The 8,407-nt window shown below is 40.0% G+C and overlaps 1 pseudogene; it reads right to left on the bottom strand.

Moving 5' to 3' along the window:
• Nucleotides 1–203: 203 nt before the first annotated feature.
• LOC116178308 lies at nucleotides 204–4,599 on the bottom strand (annotated as a pseudogene).
• Between the last annotated feature and the right edge of the window lie 3,808 nt (nucleotides 4,600–8,407).

The raw sequence follows: 8,407 nt of genomic DNA, 5'->3' as shown, positions 1-8,407 counted from the left end.
ATTTTGGATTTAACTTTTCAATTATATCCCAGAAATAAGTAAAGTAGAAATCTGAAAGCTGAAAAGATCTCAAGGTTCTGAAATATGTTTCCAAACAAGTTTTGGTCGTGGCAATGTAAAGAATTTATCTGGATGATTGGAGTCAGCGATTTACGTGTCATTTTTTTTCAATAAGTTTTTGTGCATTAATTGTTCTTGGCGTCTAGATAGAGGGCGTAGGGTATACGATTGCAGTCGTTTTAGTAAGTGCTACCTTACATCATGTAATAGGTTCGTATGCTTCAGATGCAATTACATACAGCACACGTTGCGTGGACTTTTTTTTAAAATAAAACTACTTTACTCAGGGTTAAAATGCTTTAATACTCGATAAAACCCTTTGACGATTTAGAGTAGTTTAATCCAAGCTGATCTACAGCTTCTGCTATAACTTTCAGGGCGTAACCCAATTGTTCCTTCGAGTGTCCTGCCGAAAGACACACGCGCATGCGACATTCTAAAAATGGAGTAACCGGATATACAACACCCGCACTTGCTATATCTTTTTCGCGCAGAAACCTAATTAAAGCTCTAAAAGGAACAAGTTGATTGCGGGCTGGTATTGACTCAACATACGTACGCGGTTTTTGAGTAAAAACAGCTCAAAATGGGAACGAAAGCCGAGTCATCACGTCCGTAAGTAATCAACCCCATTTGTTCAACTCGACGTCTGAAGTACTTCGAGTTCCTGGATAGGGTGGATATCCGAGTCGTGCCCAGATCAGAACCGTCTTTTCCCATTAAAATTTTGAGGACGTCTACAATGTGGGCCGCGATCGATGGCGACATGGCGAACAGGTGCTTTGATATGTAGCTTTGCGAGCGCATGTAGGAAATGAAGTCCTTGTCACCTGCAATGTAACCACCCGAAGCTCCAAAGCTCTTGGTGTAGGTACCCATTAATATGTCGATATCCTTTGGGTTACAGCTAAAATATTCAACTACACCTCTCCCATTTTGCCCCACTGCACCAATGCTGTGCGCTTCGTCCAGGTACAAATACGCCTTGTACTTCTTTTTGAGTGCGATTATTTCGGGCAGTGGTGCCATGGTGCCTTCCATGCTATACACACCCTCCACGATTATAAAAATCTTCCGCCATTGCTCGTGTCGTGCAGATTTCCTTTGGCCGAAGTGCACGGCTTCTTTTAGGAGCAGCTCGAGGTGAGCCACATCTGTAACGGACGGTGAAAGAGCTTGACTCACTGAGGTTGTATTACCATTGTGCCTGAACACTTTAACTGTCGCACCCGATACTTTGACCCCGACAACGATCGAGGCGTGATTCATTTCGTCGCTCAAAACGAGACAGCCTTTCCCCATTAACGCGGGCAAATGGAGCGAATTTACCACGAAACCCATACCGCAAGCTAGCGAGTCTTCGGCGCCCACGAACTCCGCGGTGAGTCTTTCCAACTCGGCGTGAAGGTCAGTCGTGCCGTAAAGCTGACTCGTCGCTCCCGTCGACAGACCATACTTGTAGATTCCCCCAATGGAAAACTCCGCGCTTCTGCCTCGGTTGTCGGCAAATCCGAGGTAGTTGTAGGAGGCTAGATTGACGCACCTCCTCTTCTCACCGGTATATCTAGAGCAACACTCTTGAGCATGTTACTTACCGAAAGGTGCATTTACCTCGACGTGTTGCCATCGCGTTCCTTCGCCACTATTTCCGGACCCGGAACGCCACAGGTGGCCCCGGTGCCCCAACAATCCCGAACTCTCCTATATAGCAAAAGAATCGAGCGGACCTGTTCTTACCAAGTGGTAAAGCGGTGGGTAACCTTCGCGATTTGTCTCGCGTGCTGCTTGCGGCAGTGACCAGCACGGCGAAAAGTGGTCAGAAAGACCAGAATGTAGTATCCTAAGCTGATGGAGTTTACACTTGTAACAACGAAGGGTGCTTCATGGCCAACCTGCACAGCTAAATCGTGAGTATGCACGTAATGAAAAGACTGGCTTACCTTGGACTTCCAAAATATCCTCAAAAAGTAGACTTCGTACTAGTGATAACAATAATTTGTTCGTAGTGAAGAATTGATGGAACGTCACTTACATGCAGCGGTTATTCATAGGATAACTGCGAAAGATTTATCTGTGTCGGTGCCCCAATATTATTATAGTGGAGGTCGCCGGTGAGGTAAGAGATTGCGAACGAGAATTTGACTAATGTAAGGACACGCAAAAATAGAGGGTATCCTTGTTGTCATAAAACTGGGCAAAGCTACGTATTGTTGTCTCTTGTCTGACAAGTGAATGGAACCAGTTGAGTTAATGATTTACGAATGTTTCACTTACAAAGTTGCAAAAAAATAACGTATAAGTTATTTTTTCTACGAAAGTGTAGAAACTAAGTATATTTAAGATACAAGTGTATAATCAAGTCTTTAAAGCACGCGCAACGAGTTTAAGGCACGACGCAAAGCGGAGTGCCTTTAACGTTGCAAGTGCTTTAAAGACCAATTATACACGTGTATCTTATAGTATTTTTTATTATACCTGCAGTATAATCTAAAAATAGGAAATACAATGAAGTCATATTGACGTTATACTCGAATACATGTCTAATTAAGTGGGCTGGGTTTTCGTAATTTCACGATTGCCATGGAAATGTCACTTGACGTTTGCTTATAAAAATCATCGTCTTTGTGAATTAAACGATTTCCGTTGAAAAAGATAATACACCGTCTATTAAATCGATTGTTGTAAAATCTAAACAAACGTTGGTAGGTGTAAAGTCCAACTCCAGCAAAGCCTATTATAAAGAATATGAAAAGTTGTTTCCATGGATGAATAGGAAGTTACTTACGAATACAGCCTTAAATGCATCCATAATGCTAGCATATATGAAGGAAATGTCAAAGGTATTTAAATCTTCTATATTTTGGTGCATTCATTCAAAACTTTAAAGCAATGCTGCGATTAAAAAGTGGAAAAGATTTGGAAGCATACCCTAAATTACGCGCGTTTGTGAAAGCTTCAACCAAAGGATAGGTACAAAAACCAAAGAAATGTTCTGCATTTACAGAAAGCGACCTAAGAGGATTTTTTATTTCATCCAGATGACAGTTTCAAAAGTCATACTTGAAGTATCGTTACGTAGCAACTTTAAAGCACGTGTGTTTTAAAGGCCCTTTTTCGCACGCATTTGAGTGTTTAAAACGGAGATTGTGATTCAGGTATAATAAAAAATACCTTTTTCTACGAAAGTGTAGAAACACGATTGTTTTTGTAGGTAAATTGATTGTGAAAACAGGTCTTTGAAACACTAGTGCGGCAAAAATATTTTCTGCACGCATTTTCTAGACGCTAATAAACATATGCGAAGTAACTTTGTAATTGTATTGCTTTATTCACAGTTTCGTTATATAAGACAGACAATGGTAGAATTTTCTTTGCCTTCTGCTACAGAAAACGTTCTTGGGGCATGATTCTTGGAGTCAGGAATCGTTAGGTATCAATAAAATTGCATCTTGTTCCACAGCTTACTTACCACAGCTTACTTAGTAAGTAAGCTGTGCTTGTTCTGTGAAATCCGTTACAGTCATTTTACAACGTTCGCTCCGACGGCAAGCTCCAGCCACTCCAAGGACGAGAGCAACCTGTAATTAAATTATGCTTATTTATGATTTAAAAATACAATAAGAAATTCACAAACCTTCATCCTCGCCTTCATCATTACAAATGTTTCATCAGGCCCTTCTCTCAAAAACTTAGCGATTTGTTCTCTTATGAAAACGCTCCTTTCCGAAACGCTGCTTACACTTTTGGGGTAGCAATTCATGCGAAACCGCATTAGCCATTTCCGCAACGTCCGGCTGGGTGCACATACCTTCTTCATCTTCAGTTTCGTCAAAATCTATCTTAACACTTCTTCACTACGCCACAAATTGTTTGACTTAAATTTACGATTTTTCAAACAATTATGTTTTGTCATGGCAACCGGCTTACTTGATCATTTACAATTGAAACATCCAACTACGATCAGACTACACGATTTTCTGCCGTTATCTGACTAGTTTAAATTTCTAATTTCTAGAGAAGAACTTTTCACTTTCGTAGAAAAAATAGTATGAAACACGCATGCCGAAACGGTCATTGAAAAACTCGTATAATAGGAACACTCGCTGGCGCTCGTGTTCCTACATTTATACTCGTTTTTCAATAATACCGTTTCTGCACTTGTATTTCAATGTACTATTCCNTTCATCGCTCAAAACGAGACAGCCTTTCCCCATTAACGCGGGCAAATGGAGCGAATTTACCACGAAACCCATACCGCAAGCTAGCGAGTCTTCGGCGCCCACGAACTCCGCGGTGAGTCTTTCCAACTCGGCGTGAAGGTCAGTCGTGCCGTAAAGCTGACTCGTCGCTCCCGTCGACAGACCATACTTGTAGATTCCCCCAATGGAAAACTCCGCGCTTCTGCCTCGGTTGTCGGCAAATCCGAGGTAGTTGTAGGAGGCTAGATTGACGCACCTCCTCTTCTCACCGGTATATCTAGAGCAACACTCTTGAGCATGTTACTTACCGAAAGGTGCATTTACCTCGACGTGTTGCCATCGCGTTCCTTCGCCACTATTTCCGGACCCGGAACGCCACAAATCAAAGAAATTTGGTTGGTTTTTTAGTTTTTCAATCATATCTTTTTATAGGTTCACTTTACAAAAAATATTGTTATTAGAAATTGTAGAACATCAAATTCTTTATTTCAAAAGATACAGGGCTTGAAAGTTGTCCTTATTTTGAAGATTCCGAAATATCTGTGTATGTACATATTTTAACGAAATTGTATCTCTATAATGATAAGATTTATATGAGAAAATAACTCGATTATGAAGCTATGGTGGTATTAGTTTCCGTACCCTGCGCCCCTATCAAAGGGCATGATAGCGCTTCAACCCCTTGGTCGTAGTTGGTATTTGAATCATTGTGTGATTATGGAGCTTTCGAATACAATTATCAAATAAGAAAAGTGGTCTTACTTCATTTTAAACCCCTTCCATCTCTTACAACAAGGGATGATTACTTCAATCTCCTATTGTAGTGATTGTTCAACTATCTTAGATTATATATATAAGTTCACCTCAGTGAATGATATAGACCTTTTTCACGATCCCCTAAATGCAATAATAAATCAAATTAGATCTTAAGTTCTAATGTTTGTTCAGAGCCCCAGTGCCATGTAATTGGAATTGTATGGTGTCTGGTTAAACAAATAAATAAATAAATATCGCTTTCGAATGTACTTAAATAGTAAACATTTTTATTTGCAATGTGTATTCGGAAATGTGATCATCTAAGTGTGATCGAGCAATCAACAATCGAGGGTTAAACCACTCATTTCAGTTGGGGGTGGAAAGGGTTAAACTGGAACGAGAATATTAGAAAATATACGTAATAAGCGTTGTACTTACTCTCTGACTAACTTATCAATCGCCACAAGGGGTTGCAATATTCATCCCTTCCGAAGGGAGGGGGGAGGGGAGAAGACGAACTGAAGTGAAACAATGTTTTTTATTTCATACGTATATTACAAAGCCCTACAATCTCACAGTGATTCAAATATCCCCACTAGCAAGGGTTGAAAGTTGAATTATTATGCATCCCCTTTGGTAAGGGAGCAAGGTAGGGGGATTTATACCACGATACATTCAAAATATTTTCTCATAAAACTCTTAATTATAGAGATAAAGTATAAAATTTGGTTAAAACATCTACATAGAAATTTCAGAATTCTTAAAAATATAAGCAACTTTGAAGTTCTATATCTTTTTCAATAAACATTTCACAAAAAAAGTAATGTACATCAAAATTATGTAGAATTTTATGGTCTACAATTTCTGAAATCAATATTTTTTTGTAAAGTGAACCTATAAAAAGATATGATTGAAAAACTAAGAAACCAACCAAATTTCAAAGGTTTTGGGGGTGGTACGGGGGAAGCACAAGGGGTGGAAGGTCGAAAACTTAGATTCTTAACCACCAGATGACTATGACAAGCAAAAGAAATTGGAACTACTTCTCATTTTGCAAGTTAAAACCCTCTATTTCCTGGACTATTAATCCTTTGAAATTCCTTCAAAGAAATTATCCTTAGCACGCCCTGTACATAACTATTACGCTTGTCCCTGTATGTATTCTCACTATTTATGTGCCGTGCAGTCCAAGTTAGAATAATCATGGATTGAATAAGCGAACAACATTAGGAGAGAATATCGGCAACAATGAACGTGAATGTTAAAAAGCACCATGTCATTTCAGCGAATTTAATTTGTACATCTTCGTGAAAGCTTTCGTAGTTATCATGGTCTGCAACGTAAAATTTCGTCGTTCTTGTAGCTGCAAATCTTCGCAAAAGCTGAATAGCCTTCGTCGTTCATCAAGGTTATCGCTATCGCAAAACACAAACAAAGCTCCTTTGTCGCTATCGCTTATCTCCCAAGTTTGTTTATTGAACATGTCTCGAACAGTTACAATTGTTAATGGAATAACCCCCCCCCCCCAACCGTATTCTCAGCAAAGGAGGACTTGATTTTTTTAATATTAATCCTAGCAATGTTATGGTAACATGTGAAAAGGTAATCAAATCTTCGTAAGCTGGGCGGTATTCCTACACCCAGATCCCTCCCCCCCCTCCCCCAACCGGCTTCTTCCACGCCAATTATCGTATGAGTGCTAACAGTTGCATTTTTTTCTAGGACATAACACCGGAGGGACTTGGGGTAAGGAATACCCCCCCTCCCCCTCCCGTAGTATCTTCAGTATAGGAGAATTTGACCCCCCCTTTTAATATTGCCATATTACCTACATACCATCCAGACACCCCGGTACTACATTTCCCACAAGAGGTTTCGGTGAAGATTTTTCGCAAATGATAGTCCTAACCACTAGAGTTTATAGTGGAAGGATATAGCACCGGGGGGTTTGGGCGTATGGAATACCCTCCAGTAGTACTGTCAGCAAAGAAGACTTGATTTTTTAATTACTCCTAGAACTGTTATGGTAACCTTTGCGAAAAGATAAGAAAAGAACCAAATCTTTACGAAGGGAAAATATATTGAAATCTTTGTAGGCTGGGGGTGCTTCATACCCCCCAGATCCCTCGGTCTCTCGATTGCAATCATCCAGTTGTCACGAAAACCAATATTTTTTCTGGGAAATTATTTTCTTTTTCGCCACCAAAAAAATGCTTTACTGATTTCTGCAAGAAAAACTTGAACAAGGTACGAATAATTGCATACGATTTTCCGAAGGGGAATTTTTCTCGCTACTCAGCTCGCATTTGGAAACATACTGATGGAACTGATCCTTGAACCCGAAGAAATCGGTCGGCGAAGATTTGACATTGCTGTCTCTTTTCGTTCTAAAGTTAGACGATGAATAGACGGACAGACGGACGGAAATTCCTCTAAAAATTCAAATCCGCCACAACAGGGTAGGTATGTACGAAATGGAGAGCCATGAAAGCAATGTTAATGAAAGAAACTTGTGCTTGTTGAAGAGTATCGCGAAAGAGACCTAAAAAACAAGCGTAAATGAGCGCTAAGAAGGTACAAAGAAGAGCATTTAATGGTAAATAAAGAAAGCGAAGGGGAGAATGATAAGTGAAGTCAGCAAGAAAGCAGATGAAAGAGACGCATTAGGAGAGGATATGATGGAAAAGTTTAGTGGATGGAGGGGTACAGAAAAAAGACGTAAAGGAAGCTTTAAAGGGGACGTGAAAGATGGAGACGCAAAAGGAAAAGATGCGAAATGTAAATGAAAAAGGCGTGAGGCAGTTGCAGAGCATGATCATGAGGTGCTCATGAAGAGGACGTGACAAAGTGTCGAAGTAGGAATGAAAACAGATGGCATGGACAACAGATGTACTAAGGAAACTAAATAGAAGCATCGAGAAAGAACAAAGGAGGCGTTAAAAATATATAAAGGAGACATACAAGAAAAAGGCACAAAGGAAGCGTGAAATTAATTAGTTTCCACCTATGTAATGGCGGATCGTTAATTTCGACAGCCATGATTAATTGTTTATTGGTTAATGTCTTTTGTTACTACCAATCCCAGGCGGTTCTAGGGCACCTTAAAACTGTAGATTTCTTAGCAAAGGCCGACTTGATCTTTTTTTTTAATATTACCCCTAGCATTGTCATCGTAACATTTACGAAAAGTATTCTATACCCCTTGGTAACGTTCTCGCCGAGGTTCTCGCATAAGATGAAAGTAAGTTCGATGGCGTTTTCTCGCTAAGTATCGTATGATCATTAATCCTAACGCTGTCATGGTATCCTTTGCGAAGAGATAACCAAATCTTCGTATAGCTGGGTGATATTCCATACCCCCTATACCCCCTGTACTACGTTGTCCCACAAGG

The sequence above is a fragment of the Photinus pyralis genome, unplaced genomic scaffold (genome assembly GCF_008802855.1).
Source record: "Photinus pyralis isolate 1611_PpyrPB1 unplaced genomic scaffold, Ppyr1.3 Ppyr1.4_LG8, whole genome shotgun sequence".
NCBI lineage: Eukaryota > Metazoa > Arthropoda > Insecta > Coleoptera > Lampyridae > Photinus > Photinus pyralis.
This window is presented reverse-complemented; position numbering and strand designations above follow the sequence as displayed.